This window comes from Convolutriloba macropyga, chromosome 3, assembly GCF_964194025.1.
Source record: "Convolutriloba macropyga chromosome 3, txConMacr16.3, whole genome shotgun sequence".
Lineage (NCBI taxonomy): Eukaryota > Metazoa > Xenacoelomorpha > Acoela > Convolutidae > Convolutriloba > Convolutriloba macropyga.
This window is the reverse complement of record NC_134470.1, coordinates 38,877,066-38,891,123: the sequence shown is the minus strand read 5'-3', so window position 1 is coordinate 38,891,123 and position 14,058 is coordinate 38,877,066. Positions and strand designations below refer to the sequence as shown.

The following is a 14,058-nucleotide window of genomic DNA, read 5'->3' as shown; positions in this document are numbered from 1 at the left end:
GGTACATTTTTAAACGGATTGTTTACTACGAATCTCCTGTTTAACTAGAGAACACCCACGTGGGTGTTAAGGGTTACAGGATCCCATTTTAACCCCATGTCAAAATATCCAGTGTACCAAAATACCCAATGCATAATACCGAATAAGGGTTTTATCATAACCATTATACCCGGTAAGTTCGATCTCATGTTCAATTTTGATAGTTTCATGTCAAGCACCACTGGTCGCTAGGCATGACCGTGGTGATTGCATAATTGTTAGTGTGATTACATCAATGTTACATCAATGTGATTACATTACTGTTACAAGTGATTACATTTCTGCTCTTCCAAGTTGTGATTACATAACTTTTGACGAGTGGTGATTACATCACTGTTATGTCAAGTCCTATGGGCCGCAAAGACATGGCACTACTGGTTACATTACTCTCTATGGTATGATTATGCTCATTAATTGCATTAATATTTTGAGCTATATTGGGTAAAGTATTGGGTAAGCTTCAAATATTTTGGGGCATTGGAGTTAATGCTACTTGTTTGGAAACTGTTCTAGCTTAGAGAAATTATAACTCATGTCTGCAAAGTTTTCTTACTTCGAGCACAAACACCTCTTAACAAAAATGTAACCAGGTCTACTCCTCGACTTACCAAAACACTGTGCTCGTCCGAAATGCGTACCAAAAGACGTTACTCGAAACAAATAACCCATGAAAAGACTTTAGCTTGACGTTACGGTTGTCTCGCCTTTAGCTCGACTGGAGTTTTTGCTGCTGGAGTTAATGTAACCCAAATCATGAGTCAAGGAAGGGTCTGGTTTTTGCCTCTGACATGGCTATTTTACGTACATGTCTATTTCTCACTATGCGTATAATCTAGTCAGTCGCAATACTCCTTCATCTGTTGCAATTCAAAAGAACCAATAATCAAACAAAAATATGTGTTTCCATTAAAAAATGATACTTCAGCAAATTGGAAGGAAAAAATACATAAAAAATTAGTTTCTATCATGTCTAATAGGAAAAACCAAAATACAGTTAAACCACCTAGTGCTCAGCAAAATTCGAACAACTCTTAAGACAATGTCGTATAGTGATATCATCAAAAGTGTCAGCTTTAGTGCAAGCAGAATCTTAAATAAGAAAATAGGAAAAAAAAGTACATGATAGTATCAAAACTGCCAATAACAACTTCACAAAAGAGGTACCGCAAGGAATTTCAGCAAACAGCCATCGGTTCAGTCGGAGATAATAAAATCATGCAGTGGAACTGCCGAGGTCTGTCGAACAAAATGCGAGAACTTCTTGTCTTTTTGAACGAAAAAGTTTTTGAAATTGTGTACCTGAACGAGGTCAAGAACTGGCAAAAAGAAAATCTAACTGATAATTAATTCGTAATTGTGGAAACGAAGGCAAGATAATCACATGGACCAATGATTTTAGCGGAGAAGGGTGCAACAATGACCAATGTTCAGCCATTTAAGTTTGATAGAATTGAACAAGGGAAGTTTATTAAAGTTTTAAAAGCTTGCTTTGAAATACATGCTGAGGATATCTTTGAGCTATAGCTCCATATAACACACCAAGGCGTGATTTGTCAGAATATGTAAGAAAATTTTCGAACTGATTCGTAAAACATTTTTGTTTGCGGCGATAATAACGCTCCCAACCAAGACCTAAAACTGCACAAATAACATGGAAAAGTGAAAAAAAGAGACAAGGCATGACGAAAACTGGAAAAATTAAGCTGTTAAACAATGGTTTTCCAAAAAAGCAAGCAGATCAGAGAAATTGCCTGAACATGCTTGAGGAACACTTTAACGATCTAAGAGTTTTCATATATTTTTTGACACAACTTCTGTTGCCCGTAACTTTGATAGTGACCACAGTGCGACGATCACAACTTAGAAAACAATAATTCACAAAAAAACTATGTCAGGCAAAAGTTATTTTCAGAAAATTTAGACATTTTGTGAGAGAGAAGTACGAAAATTCTGTGCTGTTACCATCAATCTATCCAAAAGCAGAATAACCGAAACAATTTAGTCAAATATGTGTACAGATCATGCAGTGTTCACTACAAAAATGTTCTTCACAAAAGCGAATTTCTTTGTTTCGGTGTCTGCCAAAAAACAGATACAAATGCAAAAAAGAACACGGAGAATAGTACAAAAATTTGTAAAGAAACAATTTCTGTGCGAAGAAAAATACATAGATCCATGAAGCCATCGAACATCATTGAACAGTCGACACTGATTGCAGTTGCTCAAAACAAGGGGAAGCAAGAGATTTGAAGTGCAGTTAAAGCTTTATATGTTGACTTAACAGAAACAAACTGTAAAATCTTTTGTAAACAAGTCACAGTAATAACGGGCAACAAAAAAAAGCGAATGATCAAAACGCTATTGGAAGATGCAATGAAAGACCATAAATATTTGCGTGGAATTAAATGAAAAGATCAAAAAAATTCGAGAAGGGACACAAATGGGTTCTGAAGTCCAGGATCTGATAAAATCAGCTGCAACTTTCTAACAATGTTTCCTCAATACCTCAAAACGTATACTGGTCTTCCTCCTGACAACGAGTTCTACAAATAATTCTCATTTTCGAATTACATGGGAAGTGTCCAAAGACAAAGTACTACCTCAGCCCAACAAAAACCGAACAGAGGCAGAAAACTAACCGACTGATCAGTCTCCCAAACGGCTCCTCAAAGATATGCGAAACTGCTGTAAAGGAGAGTGTCCTAATGCATTGCGAAAACCATAAGGCCTTCTGTTAGACGCAGGCCGCATATAAAAGGAACCAATGCACGTCTGTTAACATACGCAAACTAACTCAACACGTCACACAAGCAATGGTTCAAAATTTTTAGATTTCTCTGCATGATTGTTGAAAAAGCAATTGAAGCGATTATGCGGTTAGGACTTCTTAGCAAACTGCTAAAAAAGTAGTGCATAAAACTGTAATAAAGTGAGTGAATTATTTTACTCTCCAAAATTTTTTGTAGGAAATTCAATAACTTAAAAAGCAAATATGAACCACCAATGTAACACATTTACTACATAAGCTGCAGAAGCTCAGGGCAGAGTAATTTTAAAAATATTCTTCCTGGTTTATGTCAACGGCACTCCTAATTTAGCAGCTCGACTTTCCACATTGGCTGATAATTTTGCCTTTAAGTAAAGGTCGCCAACTTGTAGATCACAGAAGAGAGACTTGATTACTCACTGGACAAATTCATCAAATACTGCGCAGATAAAACAATAAAAAATAAATGCTGGTAACGAAAATTACTTGCCTTTCAAGAACCCTTCGAAAAAAATCTCTACTCTAAATCTTTTCCTCAAAAAGTTTGAACGAGGAAGCAATGTTAAATCTCTTGGTGCAACTTTAACCCGTCATCTAAAATGAAAGGAACATTGCAAAACTTGATCGGAAGAGGAACTAGAATAATCTATAAACTGTGGCGGTTGAGTCAAAAAAACATTGATGAAAAGAATTTGCGGATCTGTGGTATAAACAGATTCGACTTCTACGTTTTTTGCGCAAACCCTTGCTGGATTAACCAATCTAAAAGAGTTAACGCAAATTAGATCAATAAAGATCTATATGAAAACATCGCTGGTGAAATGTTAAAAAAACTCCACCAAGGATCTAATATACCTGCTGCGAGAAATATTCAGGTCAGATTAAGCAAACAATTATCTAAAACTTTAAAAAGGTAAGGTAATAAAGAGGATTCAGTGATTGAACTAATCCCGAAAAAAAGACAATGTCTGAGAAACAGTTTCCAAAAACATGGAATCATCTGCAAAAAATCAGCACGCCAATTCTTCTAAACTCACCATGAAAGCTTCGAACTAACGTGCATTAGCTGTGCAGCTAAAATCTCAAAAGAGAACATATTTGAAGCTTTTGCTTCAGAGAAGTAGTTCGAATCCAACTCATGGAAAACATATGTTTAGAGCTTAAGAAATAGCCTACTATGAAATACAAGAGAGCGCATACAATCCGATCAGTTAACTCCAAAGATTTTTTACGTGGTCATTGTTATCGAATCTCAACTAAAACAATTTTTTTTTATTTTAATTAACACTCAACAGCCTATGAACACGATACACAAAAGAAAATGTAGGCATTGCAAGCCAAATCGAATCCGTTTCAAAAATCAGAGATCAACGACTAAAACACAAATGATCCTTCGAATCAGAATCAGGATCACATTGTGAATCACAAAGGCCAATGGATTTCTTGGGACCTTAATTCCTCCTTCTTCTGCGGCTTTGAAATACGTTGCTGAAGCTTCCAGACTCGATAAGCGTCTGTGGTGCCAATTTCAATCAAAGCCAGAGTCAAGGACTCTTGTCATAAATCTTTTCCGAGGAACCTTCAAACCGTCTTCGAACGGCACCAATGGAATCACTCAGACTGGATTATGAGCAGCCTTGTGTTCTGGTGGAGAGGGTCTCAGTTGAACTGCGTGTACTCATAATTTTGGAGCCCTTAACTGATGTAAAAATGACAGCTCATGCAAAGCTCACAGTGGAAATCCGCCCAAATAAAACTCCATGGAACACGATGCCAAAAAACAGTTTTAAATTATTATTTTCAAAGGCAGAAACGCAATGAACATGTAAAAAAATGGCGAGGAACTGGAAACAAAATGAAAGTATAAAATTGGCAGATTTCGGCTGAATGGTTGAAATGAAAATAACGTAATTGGACAAGCAGCTGCGGCCCCGTTATTCAGTTGTACAAACTCTATATCAACAAACACGGAAAAGTTTAAGCAGCTCCACCGTCAGAAGAAGTTGAAACTTTGAGCAAAGAGCTAGAGGTGGCTCAGTAGCTATGACAAAAACAGTGCCAAAATTGACTTGTGAAGACAATTCGATTCAGAACTATAGCTGCCTACGTCCTTCATTGTCCTCATTTTTTTTGCAACGTGTATCAATGACAACAAACTAATTTCGACTATTACTCAACAGTCACCTCCGAAATCCACACATGGCATACCTCGTCAATTAACTAGAGACTTACAATTTTTATCACAACAACTTGTAGCGCAGTGGGCTTTTCACTTGATCAAACCTTGCGCAGTGTATCAAAACGCACCAGTCTTGCAGCATTTTTTTTCCATTACACACTTTATCACGCCTTATTTCTTGCCTTCTTAATAATAAATACACATTGGTGTCAATAACGCACCAACTTTTAGCGGAATATTATCTTTATCTGATCTACCCGGGCGCAGTGGCTCAATCCCCATCAGGCGTAAAGCTTCTTTTTTTCTAATTCGTTTTTATTACTTTTTCTTCTTACGTTCTTAAATATAATTAATGACATTTTTATTTGATCCAAAATTGAAATCAGATACCTTACGACCAATGGAGAATTAACAATCAATTCTAATTGGTTCCCAGCAAAAAGTAGAATCAGTTAGCTAAATAAAAATTGGATAAAAATGATTGCACGAACTTCGAAATTAGTAGTACTTACTTTAACCAATTTTTTGTCGCAACTTCGTTGTGCAAAGATACAAAAACAAAAAAATCGAGAATTGCAAAAAATGCTTACAAAAATGAATATATTGAATTCAAATTACATTGTTCTAGTCCTAAAAGCTTATATCAGCTAAGTTTTCTATGCTTCAAAAGCTGCGAGAAGGAAGCAACGCGTTTTTGCGTTTGATCGAACAAAAATCAAAGTTTTTATTATGATTCACATCCAAATTGTTTTATGTACAACATGCTCCGGGGCAAAGAAGGGGGACCAACAGTACGACAGTGAAGACATCCAAGGCAAGCCCAAGTTGCCTAGAGTTCCTTACGGAGAAAAAAAATTGATGTGAAAAAATGGGCTAATCGGTCAAAATCCGGGCGAGAGCAGAGACCAGGAGAGCGAACGTGCCATAAGCTATTTTCACCTTTATCACAGGAGCTGACCATCTCGTCCAGGGTACTTTTTACAACGCGCCAAACAGCCCAAAATTCTCGTGGAGTCATTTCTTTCAAACTCCAAAGAATTTCATGTACTCTGAGAGCTATCTGATCATTGTCGCTCCAATTGGAACTCTTTAACAGCGTCAGCAGATTTTCCTTGACGATTCATTTACAAATGTGATTGACAATTTCTGCACATTCCTAACTGAATTGAAGCTGGCCGGAATTTGGCTGTCAAACTTTTCTGGTAGCAGAGAGTTGAAGACTCCATCAATCAAAAATTAATATGAAGAGGCATCCCGTTTTCTGGACCGTCGGCGACAATAGTCAGTAGTCTGGTTTTCAGTATTGCCTCTGTTTCGACCAAAACTGTCCGCAACGCATCAAGTCACATTTCTTTGGAACCTAGGTTGAACAACAGAGTGCGCTTTGCGCTCTGAATCAAGCGCTCCCAAATACAGCCAAAATAAGTTCCATAGAAAAGATTAGAATGCCAGGTTGTGTTTGTTGCTGCCAAGGCTATTTAGATTTTGTTGTTGTCGAGACGTTTCACACATCCTTCAACTTTTCAGGAGCACAAATAAATGCCTTACCATTATTTCTGAGCATTTTGGTCGGCTTGCATCTGTCGCTTACAAAATGTCGGTAGGCGTTCAAGAACGTGTGTTTGGATGAGGACGGGCTTCTAAATGGACACATCTTGTAACTGAGCAAGTAAAGATGAGGCCGTAATCCTTTTCAATTTGCCTAAGTGCGTCTGCTTTAAGTGTCCGAAATCGACATCGCTGTTTGTGAATGGATACCGTGTGGAACTTGTAGCGAAAATGCAAGCAGGGAAGGAGCCATGACGGGTTGAATTTCCTGCGTGGCAAATCTTCTGAAGAGAAAACATCTGAACTTTATGCTCAAAAGATTTTTACTTAGACCAGTTATATGATATTTCTACTACACGATCGCTTTCACCGGCTCTGTTCCTTGGTAAAGGCAAATATTATGCGCATGTTCTAAAACAGCCTAAAAACTCGTTTTTTTAGCCTGCAGTTTAACTGGAAACTGCTCAATTTTCTGATTATCGGACGCAAACTGCAATCTTCTGAACAAACGAAACACTCCATTGTTGTCCATAATGGGGCTGAGCAGACGGATTTTGGTCTTTGCCTCTATCCTGGAACCATTCTTCAGGGCTTGGATAATTAAGGAGAAGAAATTCTGCTGTAAAGATTTTATCAGTTGAATTCTTGCAAGATTGATGTCATCCGTTGTACAATGCTGGTCTGTGGTCCTTTGCGTTTCGATTCGAAAGAGCAGACTGAAAACTGCTGCTGAAATTAGGAGCAACTTATCCTATGTTGAGAACCGTGCTGAGTGAATTTTTTTTTTCATAAGCTTGGTGAAATTGCATATCCTGCTAACAAGTGCTTTGGAGGGTTACTGGACGAGCTGTTGTTCCTTACAGAAAAAAATAAAGGCGTTCTCAGCCAATTGACTTGAATTTCTTCTGTAATGAGGCCACGTGTACTGTAAAGCTGGATTATAGTTTGTAGGCAACTCGCAACAAGAACAGGTTGTGGATTCCAGACAAGTATTACGTTCAGCAAATCAACCGGGTAAAGTGAAAAGATGAATCTTTCCAAATCGTTGAAATTAGGTTCACACCAATTACTGCGTCTTAAAACTCTAATGTAGGTGTGCTGACTGGTTTAAGAGCGACAACATTTCATTTTCATACTAGACAATAGGTTTCAATTTTAGTTGCTACATTAGAAACTGTCTTGAAGTATGCAACGGCTGCAATTGCTGCATGTGAACTTGTTTCCACTGTTTGGTGGATGGAAACTCTTATCAAGATTTCTAGTCAAAGTTACCTCTGGTGAGGAAAAATAAGAGTACAAATCTTTCTGAAGCACTTTCACTACCTGAGGTGCAATTGATAGGTCCCATTTTGTCATAGTTTTACAGTTTTCGTAAAACTATTTTGCAATAGATATTTGTTGGCAACATTATTCCCATTGGGTCGAAGATCGAGGGGACAATACTGAAGACCTTACGTTGCGTGTATGCTCAGGCATCTTTTGGGAAATCGGCACGCGGTTTCATGCTAAAGCAATCCTGGTCAAGTTTCCATTTAACACCGAAAACTCAAACAATAACAGTCTGGCTGCCCTTTTTCTGAGGGAATGTGATTTTTAGCAGAATGACTGTTTAAAATAAATTGTTCCAGTCGAAACCCGCCTGTCTCCAGACCTCGCGTTGTTTCCAGTTTTGCTTTACAGGCGTCTTCTTCTGTCGCATGTGCTTGTATGTAGTCATCCATGTAAAGATATTTTTCCACGGCTTTGTGGTTTTCTGGAAACTGTTGACTGTTTGGCCTGCCACAATGGTTTAGAACATAAATCCCGATGAATGCGAGGAGTTTGCTCCAAATATTAGCTCAGTAAACTGATATTGTTGGATTAAAATATTTGCTAGCCATATGAACCAATTTTCAACTGGATGGTGCGGCAACTACCAATTCTGTCCGGTGGAGGAGCATGCATTTCCACAGACTTTACATGGTTTTTCTCAAGATCTGTCCAAAGAGTTTTCTAGAGTATTTTGTAAAAACGATTTATGTTGGAGCCGTGTGTTGAGGCTTTTGACCTTGTTGAGTGCAGAATAGTTGTTGTTTTCCAACCTTGCTTCAGATTTTTGGGGCAGTTCGATTTTGTGTCTCTCACCATTGCGGTTGATGGAGCTTTTCAAAATATCAATACAATGTTTGTGAAAACTAGGTTCAGGATCATTTTGAATGCCTTCTGCTTCAATATAACAGAACTCTTGAAAAAGTTCAGATGATTCTGGTTCATCTGTTCTGTTTACTGTCACGCCGAAAATTAAGGTCTTCTAAAAATAGAGGTTGATTCGTGGCAGAGAAACAGTTCTTTTAGTCGCCGGCAACGGTGCAGATACGTTTAGTGCACCTATTTAGCCATCGCCAATATTTGGAAAATAAATGTAGCGCAAATTGTTGAAAGCATTACAAACTTGAGTAAGATCAAAAATGTTTGCGGGTGCAACGTTCAAAGACCGGGTGCTTGACGTTCGAGAGAGTTCGAAGGATATTTTCGTTGACTTCCATGGACCTATTGTAGCTGGCTCACTAATTTTTGAGAAGGACATGCTGTTTTCAATATTGAGAAATTGAATTGTATAGGAACTGACTTTTTGAGAATCGCATGGAAGCACAAAAAATTCCAAATTGACATCCAGAATGAAACCACACTGCCTGCCAGGTTTAATTAGAGCGTATGTTCCAAAGGCCTCATTTCTTTTCGGAAACGAAACGGGGATGATTTGAAGCCGCTCGCACCATTTTTTCGGTGCATCGGGGCTCTGGTTTATGCTAAAAGACTGGTTATGGCTATTTTTCTTCAGAGTTGTCCTTGGGGGTTGATCTGGTTCTGACTGTTGAAGAATTGTCCTTAGCCGCTTTTCCAATTTTTATTCCGCTGGTTTTTTATTTGGGGACCATTGACTATATATTCAGTCAATGTCTCATTATGTGACGAGACTGTAAATTTTTCTTCTGGAAGATTTCAGTTGAAAAGGAAGCTGATGCATCTTTAATTTGATTTTCTGGGTCAAGCAAAGTTGTATGGCGGAAACTATTGCATACTTATCAGCGTTTTGCTGAAAGGCAAGATTGTTTGCGGTGCTTCTTATTGAAACAGTTTGTGCACAAACTGTTTTTGCATCCAATTCTGTATCTTTCAATGGGTTGGCAAAGTTAGTATTCAGAGCAGAAAGCATTGCTGTGACTGATTTTGCGTTTTTCACACGGTCTGAAGGCATTAGAATTCTTCGGGGAATATTTTGTTGATTGCAGATTTTGTTGAGATGAAAATTGGTGGTTCTCTTTCAGGTTGGTAACCGGATAGTTCGAGGACTATATTGCGTGGTCTCGGTAATTGGTAATGACATGCAAGTTAGGGATCCCATATTTTTTTCCTATTAGCCAGTGAATTCCTCAAAGAGTTTTTTGACTTTGTCGTAATCCTGATCTTGAAGCTCTAACAACTGCTGAAAGTCTGCAAGAGAAGGGCCTGATTGAAAATCAGTAAGACATTTTAAAATTGGACTCTGTGGAACCCTTTCGTTGGCTTTCTTTCAGCAGAGTTGTTGACTGAAGATCTGCTGTGAAATCAAGGTACTGAAATGATTGCCCAAGTTTTTTTTTAAATAGGAAAAGGCAATAATTTTTCTTGTTCCCGTTTTTTGGCAGCAGTCAAGCTGGTTGATAAAAGCATTAATAACAATGGTTTTGTCACCGAAACTATTTATTGACTTCCTTAAGGCTGACCGGTATCAAGACGAGTCACATGAACCCGCATGTTTCAGGACTATTTTTTTCAGACAAAATTCTGCAAATATGTGGTCCGATTTATATATGTGATTCAGGTGTTTTGGCAATCTTCTGAACGAACGAAGCACTCCATTGTTGCCCATAATGAGGCTGAGCAGACGGATTTTGGTCTTTGCTCTATCCTGGAACCATGTTTCAGGGCTTGCATAATTAAGGAGAAGAAATTCTGCTGTAAGAATTTTATCAGTTGAATTCTTGCAAGATTGATGTCATCCTTTGTACAATGCTGGTCTGTGGTCCTTTGCGTTTCGATTTGAAAGAGCAGGCTGAAAAATTAGGAGCAACTTATCCTATGTTGAGAACCGTGCCGAGTGAATTTTTTTTTTCATAAGCTTGGTGAAATTGCATATCCTGCTAACAAGTGCATTGGAGGGTTACTGGACGGGCTGTTGTTCCTTACGGAAAGAAATAAAGGCGTTTTCACTCCATTGACTTGAAATTCGTCTGTATTGAGGCCACGGGTACTGTGAAACTGGATTATAGTTTGTAGGCAACTCGCAACAAGAACAGGTTGTGGATTCCAGACAAGTATTACTTGACTGCTCGTTCAGAAAATCAACCGGGTGAAGTAAAAAGATGAATCTTTCCAAATAGTTGAAATTAGGTGCACACCATTTACTGCATCTTAAAACTCTTATTTAGGTGTGCTGACTGGTTTAATAGGGACAACTTTTCATTTTCATTTTAGACAAGATGCTTCAATTTTAGTTGCAACGTTGAAACTGTCTTGAAGTATGCAACGGCTGCAACTGTTGCATGTGAACTCGTTTCCACTGTTTGGTGGATGGAAACTCGGATCGAGATTCCTAGTCAAAGTTACCTCTGTTGAGGAAAAATAAGAGCACAAATCTTTCTGAAGGACTTTCACTACTTGAGGTGCAGTTGGTAGGTCCCATTTTGTCATAGTTTTACAGTTTTCGTAATACTTGAAACTTATTCTTAATACTTTGAAATAGATATTTGTTGGCAACATTATTCCCATTGGGTCGAAGATCGAGAGGACAATACTGAAGACCTTACGTTGCGTGTATGCTCAGGCATCTTTTGGGAAATCGGCACGCGGTTTCATGCTAAAGCAATCCTGGTCAAGTTTCCATTTAACACCGAAAACTCAAACAATAACAGTCTGGCTGCCCTTTTTCTGAGGGAATGTGATTTTTAGCAAAAAGACTGTTTAAAACAAATTGTTGCAGTGGAAACCCACCTGTCTTCAGACCTCGCGTTGTTTCCAGTTTTGCTTTACAGGCGTCTTCTTCTGTCGCATGTGCTTGGATGTAGTCATCCATGTAAAGATGTTTTTCCACGGCTTTGCGGTTTTCTGGAAATTGTTGACTGTTTTGCCTGCCAAAATGGTTTAGAACATAAATGACGATGAATACGAGGAGTTTGCTTCAAATATTAGCTCAGTAAACTCATATTGTTGGATTAAAATATTTGCTAGCCATATGAACCAATTTTCTACTGGATGGTGTGGCAACTACCAATTCTGTCCGGTGGAGGAGCTTGCATTTCCACAGAATTTACATGGTTTTTCTCAAGATCTGTCCAAAGAGTTTTCTAGAGTATTTTGTAAAAACGATTTATGTTGGAGCCGTGTGTTGAGGCTTTTGACCTTGTTGAGTGCAGAATAGTTGTTGTTTTCCAACCTTGCTTCAGATTTTTAGGGCAGTTCGATTTTGTGTCTCTCAGCATTGCGGTTGATGGAGCTTTTCAAAATATCAATACAATACTTGTGAAAACTAGGTTCAGGATCAATTTGAATGCCTTCTGCTTCAATATAATTTTGAATGCCTTCTGCTTCAATGCCTTCTGCTTCTGGTTCAACTGTTCTTTTTACTGTCACGCTGAAAATAAAGGTCTTCTAAAAATAGAGGTTGATTCGTGGCAGAGAAACAGTTCTTTTAGTCGCCGGCAACGGTGCAGATACGTTTAGTGCACCCATTTAGCCATCGCCAATATTTGGAAAATAAATATAGCGCAAATTGTTGAAAGCATTACAAACTTGAGTAAGATCAAAATTGCTTGCGGGTGCAACGTTCAAAGACTGGGTGCTTGACGATCGAGAGAGTTTGAACGATATTTTCGTTGACTTCCATGGACCTATTGTAGCTGGCTCATTAATTTTTGAGAGGGACATGCTGTTTTCAATATTGAGAAACTGTATAGGAACTGACTTTTGAGAATCGCATGGAAGCACAAAAAACATCCAAATTGACATCCAGAATGAAACCACATTGACTGCCAGGTTTAATTAGGTATGTTCCAAAGGCCTCATTTCTTTTCGGAAAGGAAACGGGGAAGATTTGAAGCCACTCGCACCATTTGTTTGGTGCATCATGGCCCTGGTTTAGGCTAAAAGACTGGTTATGGCTATTTTCCGTCAGAGTTGTCCTTGGGGGTTGATCTGGTTCTGGCTGTTGAAGAATTGTCCTTAGCCGCTTTTCCGATTTTTATTCCGCTGGTTTTTTAATTTGATTTGCTGGGTCAAGCAAAGTTGTATGGCGGAAACTATTGCATACTTAGCAGCGTTTTGCTGAAAGGCAAGTTTGTTTGCGGTGCTTCTTATTGAAACAGTTTGTGCACAAACTGTTTTCGCATCCAATTCTGTATCTTTCAATGGGTTGGCTAAGTTGGTATTCAGAGCAGAAAGCATTGCTGTGATTGCTTTTGCGCTTTTCACACGGCCTGAAGGCATTAGAATTCTTCGGGGAATATTTTGTTTTCTTTGAATGCAGATTTTGTTGAAATGAAAATTGCTGGTTCTCTTTCAGGTTGGTAGCCAGATAGTTAGAGGACTGTATTGCGTTGTCCCGGTAATTGGTATTGACATGCAAGTTTGGGATCCCATATTTTTTCCTATTAGCTGGTGAATTCCTCAAAGCGTTTTTTTGACTTTGTCGTAATCCTGATCTTGAAGCTCTAAGAACTACTGAAAGTCTGCAGGGGAAGGGTCTGATTGAAAATCAGTAAGACATTTTAAAATTAGACTATGTGGAACCCTTTCGTTGGCTTTCTTTCCGCAGAGTTTTTGATTGAAGATCTGCTATGAAATCAAGGTACTGAAATGATTGCCCAAGTTTTTGTGAAGAGGAAAAGGCAGTAATTTTTCTTGTTCCCGTTTTTTTGGCAGCAGTCAAGCTGGTTGATAAAAGCATTAATAACAATGGTTTTGTCACCGAAACTATTTATTGACTTCCTTAAGGCTGACTGGTAGCAAGACGAGTCACATGAATTCGCTTGTTTCAGGACTATTTTTTTCAGACAAAGTTCTGTAAATATGTGGTTCGATTTATATATGTGATTCAGGTGTTTTGGTGAATCATACTGTAGACGTGGTTGATAAACTCGTGTAAGTGAAGAGGATTTCCCTTAAAGTTTTGTAACCTTAACAGTTGTAAGTTAATTGAATATTTGTAATAAACATTTTTTATTTGAGGGCCATTGGCAACTACATTATTTGACAAAAGTTTGTAGTGACTAGGCTGATTTTCTGCGTTTTGTAGGGTTTTTGAGACCAAAAATGTTTGGTAAATTAACACCGTGCATAAAAAATGTGTTAGAAAGAGTCGGGTTATTGTTGTGATGAATTTGTATACCATTGGACCAAACTATGCGCTGTGACAGCGGTTGAATGACAGTTAGTTCAGTCGAGAATTGATGAGTTTACTGATGATGAAGAAAAGAGGAAAACTCGAAGGTTGCAACGCAGTTGTGTT

General features: G+C 38.3%; 1 protein-coding gene across 4 annotated transcripts in view; it reads left to right on the top strand.

The window, feature by feature from the left end:
- The window catches only part of LOC142336193 (uncharacterized), a 72,332-nt gene that overhangs the window by 44,273 nt on the left and 14,001 nt on the right, over positions 1 to 14,058 (top strand). The gene's annotated exons all lie outside the window — the stretch shown is intronic.